At 42.4% G+C, this 23,674-nt stretch overlaps 1 protein-coding gene across 8 annotated transcripts in view; it reads right to left on the bottom strand.

Moving 5' to 3' along the window:
• Positions 1-23,674, bottom strand: part of TAB3 (TGF-beta activated kinase 1 (MAP3K7) binding protein 3) — a 105,213-nt gene that overhangs the window by 75,842 nt on the left and 5,697 nt on the right. The window contains exon 2 of one of the 8 annotated variants that reach the window (XM_090061856.1): positions 23,027-23,097. The exons of the other annotated variants lie outside the window; for them this stretch is intronic. The gene's annotated coding sequence lies outside the window, so the exon portion shown is untranslated. The remainder of the gene's footprint in view (positions 1-23,026; positions 23,098-23,674) is intronic. 8 annotated transcript variants of the gene reach the window in all.

Here is a 23,674-nt window from a genome sequence, read left to right as displayed (position 1 = left end):
TTTTAAAGAGCGATTTATCATTCAGAGAAGGAAAAAAAAAAAACACAGCAAGATATTAAATTCAGTATGAAACTATCAGAGAAGTAGTTTATTACTAGTTGCTTTTCTGCACAGAGATGAATTCCACAGAAGCTAATGCTCTCTCTAAAGGAAAAACAGTCTACTATCTTAAGGAGCACTAATAATTGAGACCTTAGAAACTCTTATGTGGGTTTACCATTCCCACCTGCTGGAAATATAACCTAAAATAATGTAATGGATTTTCCTAAGCCCTGTTAAAGATGTCAGAAGCATTTACTTATTCCTTTACAACAGTAAAGAACAGGATTTCAGGGCCAGATGGCAAATTTACTTCTTGAGTTATTTGTGCAGTGCATCACAGGGAGAAGACAAAACTGACAGCAATAACCAGACTGATTATGAAAAAGAATTACAAGCTCTTACAATTTTCCTGTTCGTGAAACAGACATCATGAAAAGTCTTCAGTAAGAGTGATGACTTCTCTAAACTGTTTTTATATAAATACTACTTAACAGCCCTAGTAGTCTTCTGGTAACACATATTCCATCAGCTTTACAGTTCATAGAAGGTTCATACGTTCTCCACTATATACATTTTCTCTGGACCTGGATGCGGTACCTCTACCCTCCTCCTCTACTTGCCCCCCAAAATCTCAAAATAGTTCAATACTTTTATACGTACACAAAAAAGTAAAACCTGGTTAGTCCACCACTTGGATTAACAATGACTACTAATTATACGTAACTGACTAATTTACAGTGGCTAGTTACTTTTAACCTAGTGACTTAGCCTTCATGCTATATCAGTAAACAGTAAAAAATGTTCCTTGACATTTATAATGAAGACAAAAATATATTCCAAATATTCCAGAACCAAAGATGCACACATTTGGTTACCGATGCCAAAAAATGTGAGACCAGATCTGCAGAAATAATGAGTGCTCATGACTGCAACTAAACTTAATCAGATCTGTAGTTAACATATGATATGCTATATAATGTGAAATACACTGAAAAGTATTAGTTTCTACACATCCAAAATCCAGCAATCAAAATTAGTAGACACTTTTGACCATCTCCATGCCTTATTTTTTCCGAGCTGCAAAATGGAAAAATACAAATTTTATTTTCAGTGCATTCTGAATCTACAGTTGGAGCCCCACAAAAACACCCAGAGAAAATAATCAGAACTCTTGGGGAGGCGATATCTTTTATTAGGCTAACTAGATAGCTGCAAAAAGTCTTTATTTGCAAATATTTGTATTCAGTGCAATGTTCGGCACACTGTGTAGTAAAATAAGGTTTCTGACTATAAACTGGATAAAAAGGAGTAATTTTTGTTAATACATTAAATGCAGCAGAGGACCTGTGGGGAAAATAGGATATGCTCACATAATTATTAATTACCAAAATGCAGGTGCACAGGTGACATCATTCCTATCTTTAGTATAGTCCAGGGGAATGGTGGCAAAGGTGGGAAGACAGTCCTGACACACAGCAGCCCACAGGAGACACACTGTCTGCCCATGCAAAAGGTCAAATTATCAGCTGACAAATTGGACTTACAATGACACAGATTTGTGGGTACAGCAGCCAGTCTAGTAACCTGACTTCTGCCAAGTAAGATCTGGCCACATTCCCCCTTGGTGAGTAGTGCTGACAGGAATCAGGTCAATCATGTTTTTGCCAAGTATTATGAAAATCCTAACAGATATGTTAACTAACAGAACCAAAACAAGACTTATCTATAGAAGGAGCAGCTCTCCAAGATCAGTGTATTGTCAAGTACATCTATACATAGGGACCACAGTAATTCAGACTCCAGCAGGGGAAAAATTGGGCTCCCTGCAGGCTCCCCAGACAATTTCAGGCATTTTTCAGGGTGGGCTCTCCCATGCCTCTGGCTGAGGGAGACCACCATGGGGCTGATTACCACTGATCAACAGCACACAGGCTGTTCTTCAGCTGTTTTGCTTACTGGTCTGTATGAAGAGTTCCTGCAGGAAACTGTTTCACTCGCTCCATGGCAGAAATTATTTTAGCTATATAGGGTGTCATCACACTGCTCTTGCTCATCTTTTCAGCTTGCATTGTACAAAATGCTGAAATCCTAGAATCAGACATTTAAAGTTAGAAGGGACTTCAGGAGGTCACCTAGTCCAACCCTCTGCTCAAAGACCAGCCCCAACTATATCATCCCAGCCAAGACTGCTTAGCTGGCTGGATGTGGGGTGAATAGGGTGAGGTTGGGAGGGAGGGTGGGGAGGAGTCCCCCTTCTGTGTGCCTGCCTCCACATCTGTGTGTGGAGCAGGGGCTTCCCTGGTCCCATGCAGGGTCTCCCAAGCCCTGCTTTGGTTTACTGCCGTGATGGAGAGGAGAGGAATTTCCCCCTTCCCTTCTCCCCTTTCCCCACTGAGGTGGAGTGGGGCTCAGGAGACTTGTGCCAGGTGCCTACCCACAAAGCCAGGCATGGGGCTTCCACAGTGTTTCCAGGGCTCTGTTGCCTTTCTTCTCCATGCTTCAGATACATTTTGTTTTGTGGGGGGGGGGGGGGGGTTTAATAACTTTTCTCCTCCTCTCCCATGGTTTCAGGCCATTCCTGGACAAATCAGTTTTTTAGGTCTTCGAGGAAAACACTAAATTTCAGCCTGTCTCCTGAAATCCCGAAACCTGAATTGCAGTGGTTCCTGTCTACATGGCAAAACAGTGCCATGACCAAGACAGCCCCGTGTGCATTAGCTGCAGGACTGAAAGCTGTACAGCTACCTGGATTAATTTTGTTTCCTGATCCAGAGCTCAGGGCAACACTATATCAGGCCCAGTGCAACACTAATGCAGGGAGGCTGCTTCCCATTCCAAAGCTGGAACATCCAGAATTTGCTTTAATATTTCTAAGTCTTACTCTTGTAACAAGTAGACTCCAGTAAGCCAGGCAATGTATTAACATCTAGCACTGTGTCCCACAGACATACCCATTTTATGTACAAACTAGCGGATATAGTCTTTACTTTATGGCATCCAATCCTTTAGTGGATTTTGACAGATCACTTAAATATCACACATACCTGACTCTCTGCATTTATCAGTTCTGGTAGTGGAGAAAATAAACTGGAGCTAGAATTCCGTCAACAGGGTATCAAACAGGGTGACATAGAATGATGCCCATGTTTCCTAGGTAGGTTTCATATGAAGACAACTAGGTAAAAATCAGAATTTTTAAACAGACTCCAGACTCCTACTCCTCAGAAAAGTAGGGCAATTGGCTAGTTACCTCAGCTGCCTGTACATGAATGCACAGAACCTGCGAAATAAGCAGAAAGAATCGGAAGTCCTTACATAGTCAAAGAACAATGACTTGATTGGAATAACAGATTTGGGATAGGTCACGTGACTGGAGCACTGTCATGGATGGGTACAAACTGTTCAGGAAGGACAGGCAGGGAAGAAGAGAAGGAGGAGTTGTAGTGTATGTAAAAGAGCTGCATGATTGCTCAGAGCTCCAGTATGAAACTGGACATAGGCCTGCTGAAAGTCTCTGGGTTAGGGTCAAAGGGGAGAACAACAAGAGTGATGTCATGGTGGGTATCTGCTACAGACCACCACACCAGGAGCATGAGGTAGATGAAGCTTTCTGCAGGCTGTCTGAAGAAGTTTCCCAAATGTAGGCCCTGGTTCTCACAGAGGCTTCCAGCCACCCTGACATCTGCTGGGAGATCAATATAGCAGTGCACAGGCAATCCAGGAAGATTTGGGAAAGTGTTAGAGACACCGGCCTGGTACAAGTACTGGAGAGGCCAACTAGGGGCTGTGCTGTTCTTGACCTGCTGCTTAAAAACAGAGAAAAATTGGTGGGGAACATACAAGTGGGTGACAACTTGGGCAGCAGTGACCATGAGATGACTGAGTTCAGGATCCTGAGAAAAGGATGGAAGAAGAGCAGCAGAGTAAGAACTCTGGACTTCAGAAAAGGAGACTGATACACTTGGGGAACTGATGGACAGAATCCCCCCAGTCCAAAGGAGAAAAGAGTCCAGAAGAGCTGGTTGTACTTCAAAGAAACCTTGCTGGAGGCACAGGAATGACCCATCCCAATGCACAGGAAGACCTGCAATGTGCAAATGCAAATAAGCTTATTTTGGCATAGAACTCTTCAGTGAGTTAAAACACAAAAAGGAAGCTTACAAGTGGAAACTCGGACAAATGACTAAGGAGAAATATAAAAGAGTATTGCTCTCAGGCATACAGGGATGAAATCAAAGCCAAAGTGGAGTTGCAGTTAACAAGGGATCTGAAGGGTAACAAGAGTTTCTACAAGTATATCAGTAACAAAAGGAGGATCAAGTGTGGACCCCTTACTAAATAGGGGAGGCAACCTAGTGGCAGATGATCTGGAAAAGGCTAACGTACTCAATGCCTTTTTCACCTCAGTCTTCACAGGCAATGCCAGCTCCCAGATTACTACACCTGGCAGCACAGTTTGGGGAGGAGGTAACAGTGGGAAAGGACCAGATTAGGGACTATTTAGAAAATATGGACATGTACGAGTCCATGGGGCCAGATGCAACAAACCCAAGGATGCTGAGAAAGTTGGCCAATGTGATTGCAGGGCTGCGCAGCATTATCTATGAAAGCTTGTGGCTATTGGAAGAGGTCCCAGATGATTGGAAAAAGGCAAATATATATAGTGCCCATCTTTAAGGGAAGAAGGAGGATCCTCACCTCAGTCCCTGGAAAAAATCAGATCCTCAAGGAATTCATTTCTAAGCACTGGGAAGAGAAGGTGATTCGGAAGAGTCCGCACGAATTCAGCAAGGACAAATCATGCCTGACCAACCTGCCTTCTATGATGAGACGACTGGCTCTGCAGATGTGTGGAGAGTAGTGGACATGATATAACTGGACTTTAGCAAGGTTTTTGATATGGTATCCCACAACAGTCTTGCAAGCAAGCTAAGGAAGTACAGGTCAGCTGAGGGGACTGTAAGGTAGATAGAAAGCTGGCTTGTCAGGCTTAGAAGGTAGTAAAGAAGCTAAATGTCTAGTTGGCAGTCGGTATTAAATAAGGTGCCCTGAAGTCAGTCCTGGGGCAGGTTTTGTTCAATATCTTAATCAACAACTTGGAAGATGGCATGGAGTGCACCCTCAGCAAGTGTGCAGATGACAACGAGCTGGGGGGGGAGCAGTAGATACAATGCAGGCTAGGGTTAGGATTCAGAGAGACCTAGACAAATTGGAGGACTGGACCAAAAGAAATCTCATGAGGTTCAATAAAGACAAGTGCAAAGTCTTGCACTTAGGACGGAAAAATCCCATGCACCGGTACAGGCTGGGGACTGACTGGCTAAGCAGCAGCTCTACAGAAAATGACCTGGGGATTACAGTGGACAATAAGATGAATATGAGCCAACAGTGTGCCCTTGTTGCGAAGATGGTTAACAGCATATTGGGCTGCATTAGTAGGAGCGCTGCCAGCATATCAAGGAAAGCAATTATTCCCCTCTATTTAACACTGGTGAGGCCATATCTGGAGTAGTGTGTCCAATTTTGGGCTGCCCACTACAGAAAGGATGTTGGCAAATTGAAGGAAGTCCAGAGGAGGACAACAAAAATGGTGAGGGGGCTGAGGCACATGGCTTATAAGGCTGAGGGAACTGGGCTTACTTAGTTTGCAGAAGAGAAGACTGAGGGGAGATTTAATAATGGCCTTCAACTACCTAAAGGATGGAGCTGAACTGTTAGCTCTGAGTGGTGGCAGATGACAAAATAGGGTACAGTGGTCTCAGATTGCAGCCAGGAAAGTTTATGTTAGATATTAGAAAAAAAACCTCTCACTAAAAGAGTAATAAAGTACTGGAACTGGTTACCCAGATAGGTTGTGGAGTCTCCATCCTTGGAGGTTTTTTAAGACCTGGCTAGACAAAGCATCAGCTGGGATGATATAGCTGGAGATGGTCCTGCTTTGAGCAGGGGGTTGGACTGGATGACCTCCTGAGGTTCTTTCCAATCCTAATTTCTATGATTCTAAGATTCCACTATGTTAGATGTTTTGAAAAAACTCTACTTATTTTTCATTGCAGCCACTGTCCTTTTCTGTTAAAATTTTTCTCAGATGACACTTCATACCTGATGGCATTGCCCATCCAGCCCACCACTCAAAGAAGTTGGGTACCACAGGTATAGCAAGTTCTAACTCAGAATCAATTCAGAACACTTAACTCCCAATGTTCAATACTTACTGATGCCCCCCTTTTCTCCAAGAATCTGTGCAATCCCTTTTTGAATTATGACTCTTCTGTAAGCTCCCACAACATCTCGTGGCAATGAGTTCCATACTTTTGATTATACACCAAGTGAAAAAAAAGTCCTTTTCTTAGTTTTAAACGTATTACCTACTAGTTTCATTTTGTGACCCCTTCCTCTTGTATTGCGAGAGACAGTAAATAATAAATCTCTATATACTTTTGCTTGGCCACTCATTAATTTGTAAACACAGTTCACCTTGGTCTTTATCACTTTGAATATTTTTTTGTCATCCACAAATCTGGCCACCTTGCGACTCACCCCTTTTTCAGATTATTTATAAGTACGTTAAACAGCACTCGTCAAAATACAGATTCCTGGGGGACCCTGCTGTTTACTTCCTTCCATCCTGAACACTGACCATTTACACTCACTCTTTGTTTCCTATCTTTCTAATCCACAAATGGACCTTCCCTGTAGTCCCATGTCTACCTAACTTCATTAAGAGCCTCTGTTGGGGGACCTTGTCAAAAGTTTTTGTAAGTCCAGACATCCTATGTCTACTGGATCATCCTGAGTCACCTGCTTATTGACATCCTCCAAGAACTCTAGTAAGTTCATGAGGCATGATTTTCCTTTGACAAAACCATGTTGATTGCTCTCCAGCAAGTCATGTTCATCCATATGCTGAATGGTTCTTTTTATTTTTATTATTATTTTTAAACTATTGTTTCTACCAGTTTTGAGGGAATAGAAGTTAGACTCAGACTGCAGTTTCCTGGTTCCCCTCTACAGCCTTTTTTTAAATATGGGAGACAGATGTTTCAGATAGTTCTACTTGGTGCCTCAATCCTGAGGCTAGAAACATGATCAGGAGCAGATTGCAAGTAGAAAACAGATAATTTCATTCATGTTGTGGTCAGTTCCTGTAATTTTGGCACACCTGCACCTGGCAATGCCCAGTGATCTCATTTGATCACAACCACACGTATCTCTTCACTCCCAAATTGAGAGCCTGGCATCAATCCAATTCTATATATCAATGCAGATACTTCCAAGTAAAAGGGCAGATATTACCAGTACCCTTATTATAGAGACAATTTGTGAGTCAGTATTTTCTTCTGTGGGACTTTGGACTAGCTAAATGGCCCGTATGCCTTTTTATAGTCTCTGGAGGGAGTCAGGATGGGATGGTGACTTTTCTAATGACTCACAATAGCTTTGGTCTTACATACAGTTTTCTACTTAATTATAAAGGACTGGGAACTAAATTTGTCCAATTACCTGATTCTAAGGACCCAAAGTCCCATATATTTGCAAAAAAAAGGGAATGGCTCTTGGACCATAACATTTTCAAATTGAGAAGGGACCACCCTTGCAATACAGCCACCCATGCTGTACATATAGAGCTACATAGGGTGTCAGATGATGCTACCTGAATTGAGAGAGAACCATGACATGTATACTGCCTAGATTTATCTGTATACTGAAGATAGTATTTCAGGTAAAAAATCTCCCCTGATTAGAAATGCTTAGTGTGAACTGAGGCACTTCCTAGGTTTAGGAAATTAAGCAGATGTTGAGGGAACAGGCTAAGACAACCCTTGTTAGAATCCACTTTTTAAAAAAATATTTGGGCTGTTGTCTCTTATTCACCACTATAGTATTCGTGGAGGAGGCAGAGGCAATAACAAGTCACAGAAATCTGAAACATGAACTAGGAAGTGTAAGGTGGGTATGGTGATCAACAGAATAACAGGAAATGATAGACCACCACTCTCCCAATCCTTAGGTGTAGGAGGAAATTCCCATCTTGCCTATGGTAGCTGCAGACTTGTAAAATATAGTTTCACAATACTTGGTATATTCCTTTCTATTTTTTTTTTAAATACACTATTTGAATCTTTAACTCTGATTTAGAAGCCCTTTATATAAGGCTGCATGCCTGAGTCATCTCATCTATGGCCTGGTCTTTTCTGCACTGATCTTCTCTGCTAAATCCCATAAATACAAGCAGAAAAAAGGGCATTTCTTATTATGCTTTTATTTCCCATTTGGAATTTGTCTCCATAATCCTGCTTCTGGGTGGAGTGGGGGAGGGAAGTAAAAGTGGGTTCAGAAATTGTTCCAAAAATATTTTAAGTGGCTAATCTATACCACCTGCAAACAGAATTAGATTATTCACCCTCAGGAGTTCATCTAGGTCTCTCCACGAAAAATGCTGGCCAGGGCTCAAGGATAGGCATCCAAGAGGTTTTCTCCATTCTTGCACTGAATACATGCCAAAAGACATGTGTTTCCCTTGGATATCTCAGTGTGGAATACAAGTAGGGATCTGGGTGGAGCTATTAAAGAACGAGCAGCTGGTCTTGCAACATTCTGGTGTTGACAGCATCCGTATTGCATTCATCACTCTGCAAAAAATTGGAAAGGGATTTTGAGGAGGCAGCAATGCGCTACAATCTGATGAACTGCTGCCAGCATGAGTTAGAAGGATTCAGGAGCCAATTTGCATTTGGCATACTGCCCTTGTAGCTTCAATCACCTCAGTTAAGTGTTGGTGCACACGCACAGGAGAGACAGGGTGAAGAAGACTGCTTTCCTTCCTGTCCGACTCCTTTCCCACTCAAAGCAAAGGGAACTGAGGCAACCCTGCAGAGGCTGGACTGCAAGGAAAACTGTTTTCTGCTCACAGTGAAGCCCCACTCCAAAAATGGACACTAAGAAGAAAAAGGGAAGGGAGCAGGAAACCCAGGCTCTTGAACTAGCCTTTTCTGAAACCTGAAGGGACACCATCTACTATAGGTTTATTTTAGGTCCCTCTTAATACTGTTGTAAAAATATGAAAATATGTTTTGGAGATCTGTAGGGCACCTGTTTTCTTCTCAACCAGTGATAGATCTTTAAAAACCTAAAAAGGAGTCAGGGTAGATAAAAATCAATGATTTTTTAAAATAAAAATCAGACTTTTTGTTTAAATCAGATTTCTTTTGATTTAATTATATTCTTTATTTTGTTAAGATGCTTTTTATAAAAATAAATCTATGAAACAATAGTTTTAATTTGAGATGCATTAAAGTGCAAAGATATCATCATGGAATAGGAATTATTTCTTCTAATTATATACTATTTGAGACAATATATTAATGTAACCTTTAGGGGTACACCGATAGAGATTTTTTGGGCCAATATCTATGGCCAATTTTTAACGAGCCATATCAGCTGATATCAATCCGACAGCCAACATACAGCCTCACAGCATGGGGAGTAGCAACTAGCTGGTAAATCTGTTATGGGGGAAGGGGTGGGAGGACAGAAGGGGCATGGGGGGACAAATGGAGTCCCCTGCGGTAAGGGTGGGAATGGGGCAGAGGTAGGCACTGCCCAGCTGGGGTGGGGTGAGGCATGGGACGGAGCCACAAGCGGTTCATCTGGAGGGCATGGGGGGGTGGCCCCAGGTGTGCACACAGGGCAAGAGCGGGCTGCTGTTGAGGGCTGGGGTCAGGAGAAGCGTTAGGAGGGAGCCTATGGGGGGGCTGCAGCCACCCAAAAATTATCTGTAGCTGCCTCCCAGAGCTGTTGCCATCTGCCTCAAGCACAGCATGGCCCAATCCCCCACCAGGAACAGCCCTGAGCAGCCCTGGTCCCAGCCCACATTGGCAGCCTGCCCTCGCCCTGTGCGCAGATCTGGAGGCAAATGCGCCCCCATGCCCTCCCAGGGTGCATGTAGCAGTGGGAGCCACCCACCCCCACACCATTCAAATGAGTTGTTCACAGTTCTTGAGTTATTCAGAATTGCAGAATGTACAGAATTTAACAAGTTACACATTACACAAAATAATGAAACAATGCAGTGGAAAAGCAATTAAAAGGGTTCTTGCTATAGCTCCAGAAGTGCCTATTTGAGCCTTGCTCCAGACTCATATTAAAGACCAACGACACCTTTCAATTTACCCAACTGTATACAGCTATCTAGTCATTCAGGCTGAGATGCTAATGACAACCGGGTACAATGCTACATCTATCCCTTGCATGTTATTACTTTAAGTGAAAAGGGTTTTCCAACTACTGCAATGAGACAGGTGAAAAAGAGAAGCTGCTAAAGGAGTCTTTATACACAGAGGCACAACTAATACATCCCCAACGCTAGGATCTGCAAATGTATGGCTGTGATGCAAAATATCACCCTGCACCAAGAGGCTCCTGGGATTTATCTAGATTGACTCTCATGAGAAATTAACTGTGATGCACAAAAACTTGTAGGCTCAGGGATCCACCTGTCCTCTACTGTCATGTAAACTATTATATTTTACTTCCAAGTTAATTTTTCATATACAACTTAAAATTACTTTAAACATTTTGACATTGCTCGTTACTCAAGAAAACTACTTCAAATTTTAATAATTTAAAGATCATTCCTCCAGCGTACCAGAAATGTAAAGAGAAAAATACCAAGTTAGGTTATTATCCTGCAATTCGATTGTGCAGAAATGCTGGGGACAGATCCAAATCAGTCAATTATGCACCTAAACATGACTTAAATTCTCCTTAAGCACCTACATCACAAAAAGTGATTCAAATGAATTCCACCCCAGCCGCTGCAAAACCACTTGGGCACATAAATTCATTAGGTACCTCCATCTGAGCCCAAAAAGATCACTTCATCTTCTGAGCATGCTCAGCAATAAGCCAGTTCAAACAGGTAGGCACCTAACTCGGGTTAATTTAATCTGGAATCCAGATCAAAGCTGGAGAGGTGCCTCAGTCCATTACATGCCTCTGTGCATGCCTACTATGCATCAACTGCATTGAATTCAGCAGGAAGCACAGCACCAATGGTCACTTTTACTCAAGAGAGGGAGGAGGGGAGCACAAAAGAAAAATCAGGCAAGGAATGGTTATAGACAGATGTAATAACTGTACGGCTACCAAAAGATACCAACACAAGCTATAAGGATGCAATTCTGCATGATTCTGCAACAATACAACTCTGGCAAACCCACTCCTACTTTAGCCTTATTTTATTCCATGTCAGATACTGGGACAATCAAGCTAACCTGTATCACTACCGGATACCACAAATGTACCTTAGAGCTCAGCCATTTTAGACTCAAGGAACCCCTGAGAAAATGCCAGGTCTTCTGTTTCACTCGTTTTTTCCTATAAAAAAAATAGTAGAGCAATTCTTGCATTCTAAATAACTCAGACCATGATGACAGTTTGGACTGTTTCTGACACTGGATTCCTATTTGAAATCTCTGGGTTTATATTATAAACAATGTCTAAGTCCCAATATTGAGTGGCACCCTTAAAAGGACTTTATGGCATCTTAAGGTGCTATAGCAACCTAGTTTAGAGTCGCTAAGTAGATCAAAATAGCAGCAGCTCCCCTTCCTCTCAAAGTACCTACATTTGTCCATATCCAGTGAATGTTCCCACTTTGCCAAGAGGTTACAGCATGAGGTTACTGTAACCACTAGTAAACTAGTGGTGGTCACAGCACAAGTTTAGAAGTGGGAGACCCGGCTCTATGCCTTCCTCAGCCTTAAGAGGACACTACATCTTCCACTTCCCAAGACTATGTCCTAACCATCAGGCTTATAAACCATGCCAGTTGAATCTGGACCACTGTGCAGATGGCAACGCAAGAGCTAAGAAGCCAAAAGAACAAGCAAGAGGTAGCATGACGAAAAGCCCAGTGGTAAGGGAAGCCCTGAAGAGAAGGATGGTGAGGTGCACAGTCCCTATTTCATGAATTATTTAATGCATTTTACATTAGACAATCAGTAGACTAAAAAAAAAAAAAAAAAAGAGAGAGAAAGAAACCCTGGAAGCAGGCACTAAAACACAAGCTCACCCCTTTTCCAGAATGAAAGGTAATAACTGAAGCAAGGACAATTACATTTCATAATTCTGTAATTACTGCAAAAAACTGAGTCATGTTAAACAGCACTGCTACATAGTAGAGTTTTAACATGGTCAGTGTTAATACAACCTGCATTCAATGTAATTAAAAAAACATTAGTATACAAATTATCTCATCACAACACATAAATTAACTTTTCTGATAATTAAAGTATCACTGGAAAACTCAGTTACACACGGTGATTTTTTTTTAAAAATCAACAACACTACTGCCTATTTAGTAGCAAATTATTTACTAAAACTGAGAATCAAATTCGTGCCACCAACATAGGATTAACTTTTTCCCATTTTACGATTTGACAGTTGAGTAAGACACAAACAATATTTCTTCCTACGTTTCTCTTTATCTATTTTCTTTTTAAAAATTACACCTCAATGCACAGAAATTTCTCTCAGTGAAATGCTAGCAAAAATGTGGGAACATTTGTTTCAACAATATGCTGCAAAAGCTGTCTTCAGAGATCTTACTGAATATTATAAACCAGTAAATATTTAATAGAGAGTTGCTCTGCAATTAACATCGTGGCTGATGGGCCTGATCCAGCTTGTGGAGCCACGTCACCTGGCTGGGACTTCAGGGGTAGAACTCATCAAATCAGGGATCCAGGTTTTCTATTTGCTGCGGAAAAACATGAATTTTCTCCTCTGAAGGCACCCCCTGCCCACACCAGGGGGCACAACACCATGCTGCTGCAACCACTGCACCTCATCCTGGCAGCCATGGCAGCACACAGTGCTCCCTCCCAAGCTGGGTATCATGTGCTGGCCTGCAGAGACAGCCCCCTGGAGCTGATCCATCCATCTGCAGCCCCACACCCTGCTGTGGGAACAGAGACCTTGGGGGTGCACATGCCCTCCCACCCGTGTCCATACTCCCCCTTCTCCATACACTGGGGGGCTGCAGCCTGGGGATAGGGCGCAGTGGGTCAGGAGAGAGGGCACTGGTAGAGCTGGGGAGCTGTGAGTTATGAGCGAGGGGCACTGGCAGAACCAGGGAGCTGTGGCTTGGGAGTGAGAGGCAACTATCATGGCAACAGCAATGGCAGGTCACTGGCATATACTGGCTGCTCAGAACTACAAAGCAGTGGTGGGGACAGATGCAGCAGGACCTGCATCCTGGTAAGTGAAGGAGGCAGAGAGAGCTGAGATATTCCATTATAAAAAACCAAAATCAAATGCCAAAATACAAAGGTATTCAGAATTTATTATAATTCAATGATTGAGGCACTGGTAGACTTGCAAACTGGATTAAAGTGGTAAACATATCAACAAAACATTGTGTTCAACTGATCTCTCTCTCAGCGTTTCATTTTAATTGCAGAAAAATGCAGATTTTGGGGATTTTAATGAGAGAATTTGAGATTTTTAAACACAGAAAATCAGGATCTATGCCATACTGAAAGCTGGGACACAGTCACACTGGGGCTGCGCTGCCACAGTCCAGATCCAGCCCGCAAAGAACCCCACAACGTTGATCTAGATCAAGGCCCAGAGTAACTGACACCCCTGCTACAGACAATGCCAGATAATTAGATAATGAATTTATGCACCTTGTCAAACAGCTATCTAAACAAGTGACAGGTAAAATTGTCCAGACTACTTTCTTTGTTGGTGTACTTCAATATTAGTTTAATAAAACTAATTATTAACTAATTAAAACTAGTCACTATGAATGATTATTTAACACTACCACATGATACCTCTGCAGTAGAGCTCCTCAGCAGAAACACTTTGCTATATAAGGTTGGGTTTGATATGTTACTTACAGCAATGGATGCAAACTACTGATCTACGCTAAATGGACAGCTATATGAACAGTGGACAATACAGAAACACTTGGGAAAAGAATAGTCTTAGCAGGCCCAAATACTCTCCCCTTACACATGCACGTTTTTATATTCTGAACAGACCAAGTAGCTTGTATCATGAACAGCTTCATTTAAAAATGAGTACAGGTTATAAGTATGCAGCAACATTCATAAGCATTTCTACTACTGCCAATACGACAAACCATGGTGGTTTAAAAAAAAAAAAAAATTCTGGATCACAAATCAACATTTCAAGCCTACCTCCAAATACTGATAGTAAGAACTACTATTAACTATGGCTAAATTGTAACAGTCACCTCAGTTCTTCAAATGAACTGAAGACTAACATTATGACAAAGATGAACCTCAAGCAAATGTATGTAAAGTAACCCAAAAGCACAGATTTACCACAGCCACATTAAAAAAAAAATAAAGCCCACTTTTCACTGTAATACACTTCTGTACTATTGAGAATTTGTACTCGGTAACATAAAACCACAGATTTCACAATTTATGTCACAGCTTTTTCCTGAGACTCAGACACACTGTATAAAACTATAAACAAGCAAACCAAACATCCTTGCTAGCTGCTTTCCTCTGACACTTCACAGGACTTTAAAAAAAACAAAAACAGAAAAACTTGCCTCCAGGTCATTTCTCCAAACACATTTAACACGAGGAAAACAAGATATTAAAAAAAAAAAAAAAAAGAAAAGAAAAGAAAAGAATTTAGAATGTTTTAGAGAATAGAACAGGGGACTTGTTCAAACAAAGCATTCATTTTCATTTTAACAGAAATGAGGGGGAAAAATAGCTAGAAGGTTTTTTGTTTTTTTTCCTGGACTGCAATTTCTCTTGCTTCTTTCCCGCCAATGGCCTATTGTCGCTTCTTGGCCCTTCCATCCCTACAACTTTTGAGGAAACAGGTAACAATCCCCATAGGAACGTGAAGGAGGAAGTCCACACCAGTTTAGATTTCTGAACGAGACAAGGGTGTTTTTGTAATATTTTTACTGGACAGACTGCTTCGTTGGGAGAGATACTGGACAAGCTTTCAGGCATAAAATACAATCCTCTATGTCCAAGATCTCTCCCAATATACCCACTAAAGGCATCACAAAAGAAATCCTCATCTCATACATTTCCTTGCCCATCATGGCTACAATAGTTCTCCCCACTGGGGCGGGGGGGAAGGGAGTACAAGGCCAAATCTGGCCATGGCAGGTAGGGGGCATGCCCCAACTTTGATCTGCTGCCAGGGGCTTGGGAATTTAGCAGCAGGGGAAGGTGGCAGTATTGCCACTGTTCCCCTGCCACCAAATTGCCCGACCTGTGGGCATTCCCACAGGCCAGATGCCATGGCTCTGTGGGCCAGGAGTTAAGCACCCCTAGTTTACATCATACTTAATACAATCCAGTCTGTAAATTATTTTTGTTCCACATGTCCATTTTTAAAGTTTTGTCATCTAAGAACAATCACTCGGAGGTCAGCAATGGCATGTCCAAGGAGGTTAAATTGTTCTACTACAGCAGGGGTTGTCAATCAGGGGTATGCATACTTGGAAAGGCCCCAGCAGGTACATGTCAGCAGCAGGAAGAAGCAGGGGGCAAGGCCACCAACACTTTGCGCTGCTGCACACCACCAGCACTTGTTTTTACCAGTGCTTCTGCCATTGCACGCCGCCAGCACTCCATGTTTTGCCACCACTGGTGCACAGGGGACCTCCTGGTCATTAGTCAGATGCCAGGAGACCAAGCCTCTCCCACCACTTGTCAACTGGCCACGAGGGGACTCCCCGCTTCTTGACCCGTTGCTGGGGGTACACCAACCAAAAAAGGCTGAAAACCCCTGTGCTACACTTGTCTGTCTTTCTGGTACAGCTGTCAGATCAGCATTCATTCATTCTGACACAAAGGGATCATCCTTCTGATGTCTTTTGACTCCCTTGTAGAGGGATGGTGTTAGACTGCTTCATAGAGAACATCTCTTAGTTCACTGCCAGTTCCTGACTAAGTGCATACCCTTGCATAAACAGCAGTCTCTGTAGTTTGATCATTTTTGTTGCATTGGGAATGAGGAGGAAGAAGCATCAACCCACTTAACTACTTTAGTAAATAAAGTTAACCAAAACATGAATACATTTCGCATGTCACTACAAAGGCAAAACATTTACTAGAGAGGCTCACAGCAGTAGAAAAATCAAATGGGAAGCACTCTGTACTAGTAGTAAGTTAGTCCCATTGTAAATCTGATGTACTTGCTGAGGACTGGATGGATGGCAATATAGCAATAAGCATCCTACAAGCAAGCAAACCATTCAAAAGCTTATAGACAGCATGATGGAGGAAAATATTATCCTGAATCTGAACTGGTATGTGTACCTGTTCAGTCTGCTCAAGAACAGGATCCAATGAAGATCCTCTTTCTTATCTGTAATGATAAAGTACCCAAGTAGAAGCAATGACGCCACCTTTTGAAGAAGATTTACATAATTAGGACCACTGTAATTCAGGCTCTGGCAGGGAGAAAAGTATGCTTCCTGCAGGCTCGCAGGAGCCAATTACAGGTGTTTTTCAGGGTGTACTTATAGTTTCATAGTTTCATAGTAGCTAGAGTCGGAAGGGACCTAGGTAGATCATCTAGTCCGACCCCCTGCCTTAGCAGGAAAGAGCACCGGGGTCAGATGACCCCGGCCAGGTGCTCATCTAACTTCCTTTTAAAAATCCCCAGGCTAGGAGCCTGCACCACTTCCCCTGGAAGCTGGTTCCAGGCCCTAGCCACCCTGACTGTGAAGTAGCGCCTCCTAATATCTAATCTAAACTTACCCTCCGCCAGTTTGTGACCGTTATTCCTGGTCACTCCTGGCAGCGCACGGGGGAACAGGGACTCCCCCAATACCTGCTGATCCCCCCTGACCAGTTTGTAGCAGGCCACAAGGTCCCCCCTTAACCTTCTCTTGTGGAGGCTAAACAGGTTCAGGTCCCGTAGCTTCTCCTCATAAGGCCTGCCCTGCTGACCCCTGATCATACGAGTGGCCCTCCTCTGAACTCTTTCCATATTGTCCACGTCCCTCTTGAAGTGTGGCGCCCAGAACTGGACGCAGTACTCCAGCTGCGGCCTGACCAGTGCCGCATAGAGGGGGAGGATCACCTCCCTGGACCTGCTCGAGATGCATCTGTGGATGCATGACAGGGTACGGTTGGCCTTCTTGACTGCCTCCCCACACTGCCGGCCCATGTTCATCGTGGAGTCAATGACGACTCCAAGATCCTTTTCCGTCTCCGTGCTGGCAAGAGGGGAGTTCCCCAACCTGTAAGTGTGGTGCCGGTTCTTCCTCCCCATGTGCAACACCTTGCACTTATCAGTGTTAAACCCCATCCTATTCTCATCCGCCCACCGTTGCAACCTGTCAAGGTCAGCTTGTAGCCTATTGCACCCTTCTAGTGCGCCCACATCCCCCCACATCTTAGTGTCATCAGCAAACTTGAACAGGGTGCTTTCTACCCCGTCATCCAAGTCACTGATGAAGATGTTGAACAGTGCGGGCCCGAGGACCGAGCCCTGCGGAACCCCACTGCCCACATCCTTCCAGGTCGAGAAGAACCCATCCACTACCACCCTCTGGGTGCGGCCCTCCAACCAGTTGGCGACCCATTTGACCGTGTGGGCATCGACCCCACAGTCTCCCAGCTTTTTGATGAGGACACGGTGAGAGACAGTGTCGAAAGCCTTCCGGAAGTCCAAAAAGACTACATCCACAGCAACCCCTGCGTCTAATGATTTGGTGACCTGATCGTAAAAGGCCACCAGGTTGGTCTGACAAGACCTGCCACTGATGAACCCATGTTGGTTGCCTCTGAGCATGCATTCCCCCGCAAGGCCCTCCTGGATGTGTGCCACCATCTTCTGATTCTACTTCTGACTCTAAATAGCAGTCGATACTATTTTTCTCATCAGATCCGGAGTCACATTACATGAGGAGCAGAAGAGCTTGCCACTGTCTGTATGAAGAGTGCCTGCAAGAAACTGCTTCACTCGATCCATAGAAGAAATTTTCTTTGCTACATGGGGCGTCTTCATGCTGCTCTTGATCATCCACAGGAGGTTTATATTGAGCAGATTCTTTCTGGTATTGGTTGGTGGAACCAGAGCGTGCTCCGTCCACTCCATGCATTGACCTGGTATTGCAGTGCTTCCAGGACCGGTGCAAAAAAAAATCTTTTCAGCTTGCACTGTGCAAAATGCTGAAACAGAATCATAGACATTCAGGGTTGAAGGGACCTCAGGAGGTCAACTAATTCAATCCCCTGCTTCAAAGCAGGATCGGCCCCAACTATATCATTCCAGCCAAGGCTTTGCTTAGCTGGCTGGATGTGGAGTGACTGGCATGAGGCTAGGACGGGGGGGGGGGGGGGGGGAGGGTTCCCCCCTGCCAGGTACCTGGCCCCACAGCTGGGTGTGGGGCAGGGACTTCCCCTGGCCTGACACAGGGTCTCTTGAGCCCTCCTTTGCTCTGCTGCTGCATGGGAGACAAGGGAAATTTTGCCTTTGCCTTCTCTGCATGGGGCTCAGGAGACCCATGCCAGATGCTTACCCCCAAAGCTAGGCATAGGGTACATGGTACCCCTACTGTAGGGGCTTCCCCCCTCTGGCACCCGTCTCCTGGGCTCTGCTCCGCCCCACCGTACAGAGAAGGGGAAGGGGAAATTCCTCTCTGCTCAGGTGCCGCAGCAAAGCAAAGCAGAGCTCAAGAGAGCCATCCCGCACAAGGGAAAGCCCCTGTGGTGGGAGCACCCTATGCCCCACACCTGGCTGTGGGGGCAGGCACCTGGCATGCCTATGCCTGGGGCCCCTGGGTATTTACCTGCTCTGTTCTGGGCAGGGCTTATAAACTCCCCACCAAAATGGGGAACTGAACAATCTGATTGGGGCTCAACCTGTTCTAGGCTGCCCCTGAAAACACATGGGGCTTCCACATTGTTTCTGGCTGCTGCCTTTATTTTCTGTACTGACAGTTAAGTTTGCTTTTCTTCTTTTAAACTTTTTTCCCCACCCTCTCTCCCCACACAGTTTCAGGCCATTTCTAACCAAAACACAGTTTTCCAGGGCTTTGGGGGAAACATTCAATTTCAAGCTTTCCCCTGAAGCCCGAATTATAGTGCTCCCTATACAAAATAAAGTGGCCCTGGAGAGGCAAGGAGTGACAGGGGTTCAAGAAAGAAAATTAATGAGAGCAGTGATGTTCAGCAACTATTTTCCAGCCAAAGTCCTATGGAATGAAAACTGTGTTGACTTGAAAACCAGTTTCTTTGCACTTGTTTTGGTGTGTCACCCTAATCAAATGTCATACCTGTTACATCTGGACTGGAGAATGATGCAAGATAAGGACAGAGAAAAACACCTTCTGAAATAACAAAGTCACTTCTTGGGCAAGTATGCAGGATGAAGTCAGATGAAGTCTATGAGTTCTATGAAAGGTATACCTAAATAGCATTCACTGTTTGGCTGAGCTGGAAATACACAAGAACCTTATATATCCCTGAAATCCTTCAAAAATGTAGCATTTCATCACTTACAGCAGGTGTTTTTAAACTTCTTCGATGACTGTAGCTCCAGGTGGCCAGATGCATATGCCTGGTTGACAACCCCTGACTCACAGTACCAAGTCAGTCCACTTGCAAATTGGATCATCAATGTTCATCTGGACCTTCCTAGCAAAGTGAAACACCACAGCCCTAGATCAGATTTATCTGTTTCTGCCTAAAGGGCTGCTGTGGCCCCTGTATAGCCATCTATAACCATGTCTCTCAAATCTTCCTTTTATAATGGCAGAACCTGAAAGAATCATGCAGACACAGCTATTCAAAAGCTTGAGCAGGTGAGGTGTACACACACACACTACATATACATACATATATACACACACAAACAGATATGCCCTCTCCAACACTGGGATGCACACAAAGTACTTGAATAATACAATTTTTGCCTTAATCACAATTCTCATGGTAGAACACTGCAAGCAGATTTAACACCTGGCCTAACAAATGTTCAGGTGAATCCAAAAGCAAAGCAAATCAAGCAAATGGACATCCAAAGCATCTGACTTATCTATCCTGCTATGAATGAACCTCCATATCCTCAAACAAGCTCTCCATTGATATTAGCAACAGGAGTTTCTGTACAACTCACCTGGTGATTTACAGGACAGCAAACACCATACAAACAAGTTTTCTGCTCAATTGCTACATTATTTTTAAGCAGCTTTAGAAAAATAAATTGGCCAGGTTCAAGCATAGCACAAAATATGCTCAAGCCTACCTCTCTACCCACCACTTTCATCTCCTTTGTATCTTCTTCTGGCACCTTACCTGTTTAAGGTAGCAGCAATGTTAAAGTATCAACTTTTTAAAACTCCTTCTCAGTACTTCCTTAAGATCTCAGATAAGCAAACAGTATCTGTTAGCTCACCCAACTACCACTGCTTCCCAGCTCTATACAAAGATCTAGAGCTTCCAGGTTTTCTATGCTATGACCATTTGCCTCTAAGATGTGGAAAAGGCTCAAAACACAAAAATGCTTCCTTATCCTATGTAGGGTCCTGGGAAAATGAGACATGCCAAGTCCAAACTGATAATTCACCAATCTGATTGTTGCAATGCATGCGAGCTCGCACAAGCACAACTCTTACCATTTGTTGATGATCAGAGAAATGCCCAATACATAAGCTGAACAAAAAAATAGGACCTTCTGTCAGCTCATTTAAATAACCCAAGACGTTATCATCACCAGAAATAGGTGTGAATTTTTCTGATAGAAAGGGAATTTTCAAGTTTTGTTACCCCTCTTAAAGGTAACCAAGGAAAGCTGAATTTTAAAGGTGCAATTAGAACATAAAATATTAACACTGCTGTGAACCTCTACATTACACTTGCGATCTGTAAAAGTGAAATGTTTGGTTAATACTAAATTTGCCTCAGCAAAGTTTCAGCATATTTTTGCCACAAGAAATGAAGCAAAAACTAGTGATATTGAAATGATCTGGTCCACAAATAAATACCACTCTCTGTAACCTAATCATGTTGAAATTGTTCCATTCCTAAATTAAGTGCAAACGTTTTAAGTACATACCTAGTGGCATAGGCGGACAAGGTTCTTTGGGTAAATATAGCATCTTTTATTAGACCAACTAAATAGTTGGAAAAATTGTTAGGTGCAAGCTTTCAGGTAGGGAGAGTGTGATGTTTCTTTGTGTGCTCTCCTGGGTTGAATGGAAGCCAATGTGCATACTGACTTCCAGTCCACCCAAGAGAGCATACAAAGCAACAACAAACTCTCCCTGGGCCTGAAGAAGGGTGTTTGTACCTGAAAGCTTGCAAAGAATAATTTTTCCAACTATTTAGTTGGTCTAATAAAGAAAATCACATTTACCCAAAGAACCTTGTCTGCCTATGTCTTTAAACCAACACGGCTACAACCAACATACCTAATGACATGCTTTCTTTTAAAACAAAAAATATAGCTTGCTGAATGCAATAAACAATTTGACAAAAATGCTGTTCTAGATCAAGGTCTGATCTTAATCAGCTATTTTTTTTAAATCTTAGGTGAATTCAGATAAATAAATAACTTTTCCACAGAAGCAATGAGATAAAGAAATATGTACTTGTGTACAGAAATGGGTTTGCTGAGGTATACAATCTAAACAGTCCAGTAGTGAGATAATCATCTTTTTCTCTCATCAAATTAGACATTGATAATGTGGAGACACCAAATTCAAAGATATCTTGAAAAAGATATACACAGAAAGTTCTGAACTCTCTCATACCCATTTACATGGGATCCATTCTGTACCTAAGCTACTATGACCACTACTTCAAAATTACTTGCCCGCTTCTGCCTTTTGGGATCTAAGCTTTCTTTGTTATTCCCTCAAAGGTCAAAATTCTTCACTGCTTAAAACCTTCAAAAAGGTGACAATTTTCTATTTGATAGCTTAAGGCAAACTTTACCAGAGGCTCAAATCTGTCAGAAGTTAATCTCTTTGATGTTATTTTAAAATGAAAACCTGCTGAATTCAAATTTATATAGGATACTGTCTTCAGACAGAAAACTGCAGAAGTCAACCAATAATTATTAGAGTTGGGCTGACATTACATTGGCTTGATTATTCTTGCTACAAGGATGTGATCTGGTTGCATCTGGACTGGTACAAAAGATGTAAAAAAAAGTTTCCAAATACATAATGTGTTTTAGTCAACAACTGAAAGTGTTGGCTTTTTTCAGACCAGAAGAAAAATTTCAACCACTTACTAGCAGTTAAAAAATAATCACTGATTTTTAAAGATAACTACCGGCCTGTTTAGATATTACAAATTTATCGAAGTAAAAATAAAAATGCATAGCCTAGACAACAGCTACATGAACAATTTATATACTCTTAAAAGTATTTGATCAAATAGTACAATTTTAGTCCAAAAAAAGTATTATTTTAAGAAAAACGCACCAGCATTGGAAAAAAGAGAGAGAAAAATATTAAATCTTACTTAAAAAACAGCACTGCTTTGCACTCACAAAAAATAAGATGATATATAATCTCAAGGGATAAACAATTTATCATTTCCATATTATACTGCTAAGCTAGTCACTGTAAGACAGCACACAAAGAAAAATGCAAATATTCACACACCCTGTTAAGCAACTCATTTGGTAAAACTTGACATACAATTTGCAAAGTCTGCCTCCATGTAAATTATATCAACAAGCAATTAACCTTTGTTTGACACATCCTACAATTTTTTCAAATGCTTTTTTGAATTTGAAAAATACACAGCTCAAATATCTGACACAGGATGACTAAAGCTTTCATACTTAAAGGTAATACTTGGTAACATTTATTTAACCAATGTGCATTTGAAAAGGGAACAAGATCCAGGACAAGAAATAAGTGAAAAACCAAAGCAAGAAATAAAGGAGTCAAAGTACACAGAACACTGAGCTACATACCACATCCAGGTCTTTTCTCACTCACCTAGGATATCTACATGTCCACTACCTTCTTCATATTTCTTTCAGTTTCATAGACTAATAAGGACATCCCATCTGAAAACAAAATGCCTTGTATACTCATTTATTCATAAAATCAGAGTCCCAAAGTCCTGGTTAATATCAGCAACAATTTCACTGAGGCCACAACCAAGATATCTACCTTTGCACAGATCAGACAGACAGAAGAAGGCATTTGAGGATGCTTTGTACTACAGAAGTTTCTACCATCATGTCAGATAAGAATTCTTCCAATGTAGGACACAGCATGTAGGAAATGTATCAACTGTTTTTAAAACCTTCAACACTGTGGGTCTTTCAAAGGATACCTTTACACGAATCAGAGGTTCAGCAGAATCTGACAAGTTTGTTCCATTAGAAATTTGAGGCAGCACCAAAATGTGAGTAATGTCTGCCCAACCTTCAATACTTTTACCCCTTGAGACTCTCCTTTTCCCTGTTTGGGTGTAAGCCCTCACGTATTTGAAACTGCATACAAAAAAAATGATCTTGATAAACTTCTCTGAAACATTCTTTCCAAACGTTTTTCAGAGAAAAATGAACCATCATCTATCCTTCCCTATATAGACATAATAGTACAAAAAAAATCTGATTATAAAAATGGCAGCTTCCA

This window comes from Crocodylus siamensis, chromosome 1 (genome assembly GCF_052110815.1).
Source record: "Crocodylus siamensis isolate JL-2025a chromosome 1, ASM5211081v1, whole genome shotgun sequence".
Taxonomy (NCBI): Eukaryota; Metazoa; Chordata; order Crocodylia; family Crocodylidae; genus Crocodylus; species Crocodylus siamensis.
The sequence above is the reverse complement of the archived record's forward strand: the minus strand, read 5'-3'. Positions and strand labels throughout refer to the sequence as shown.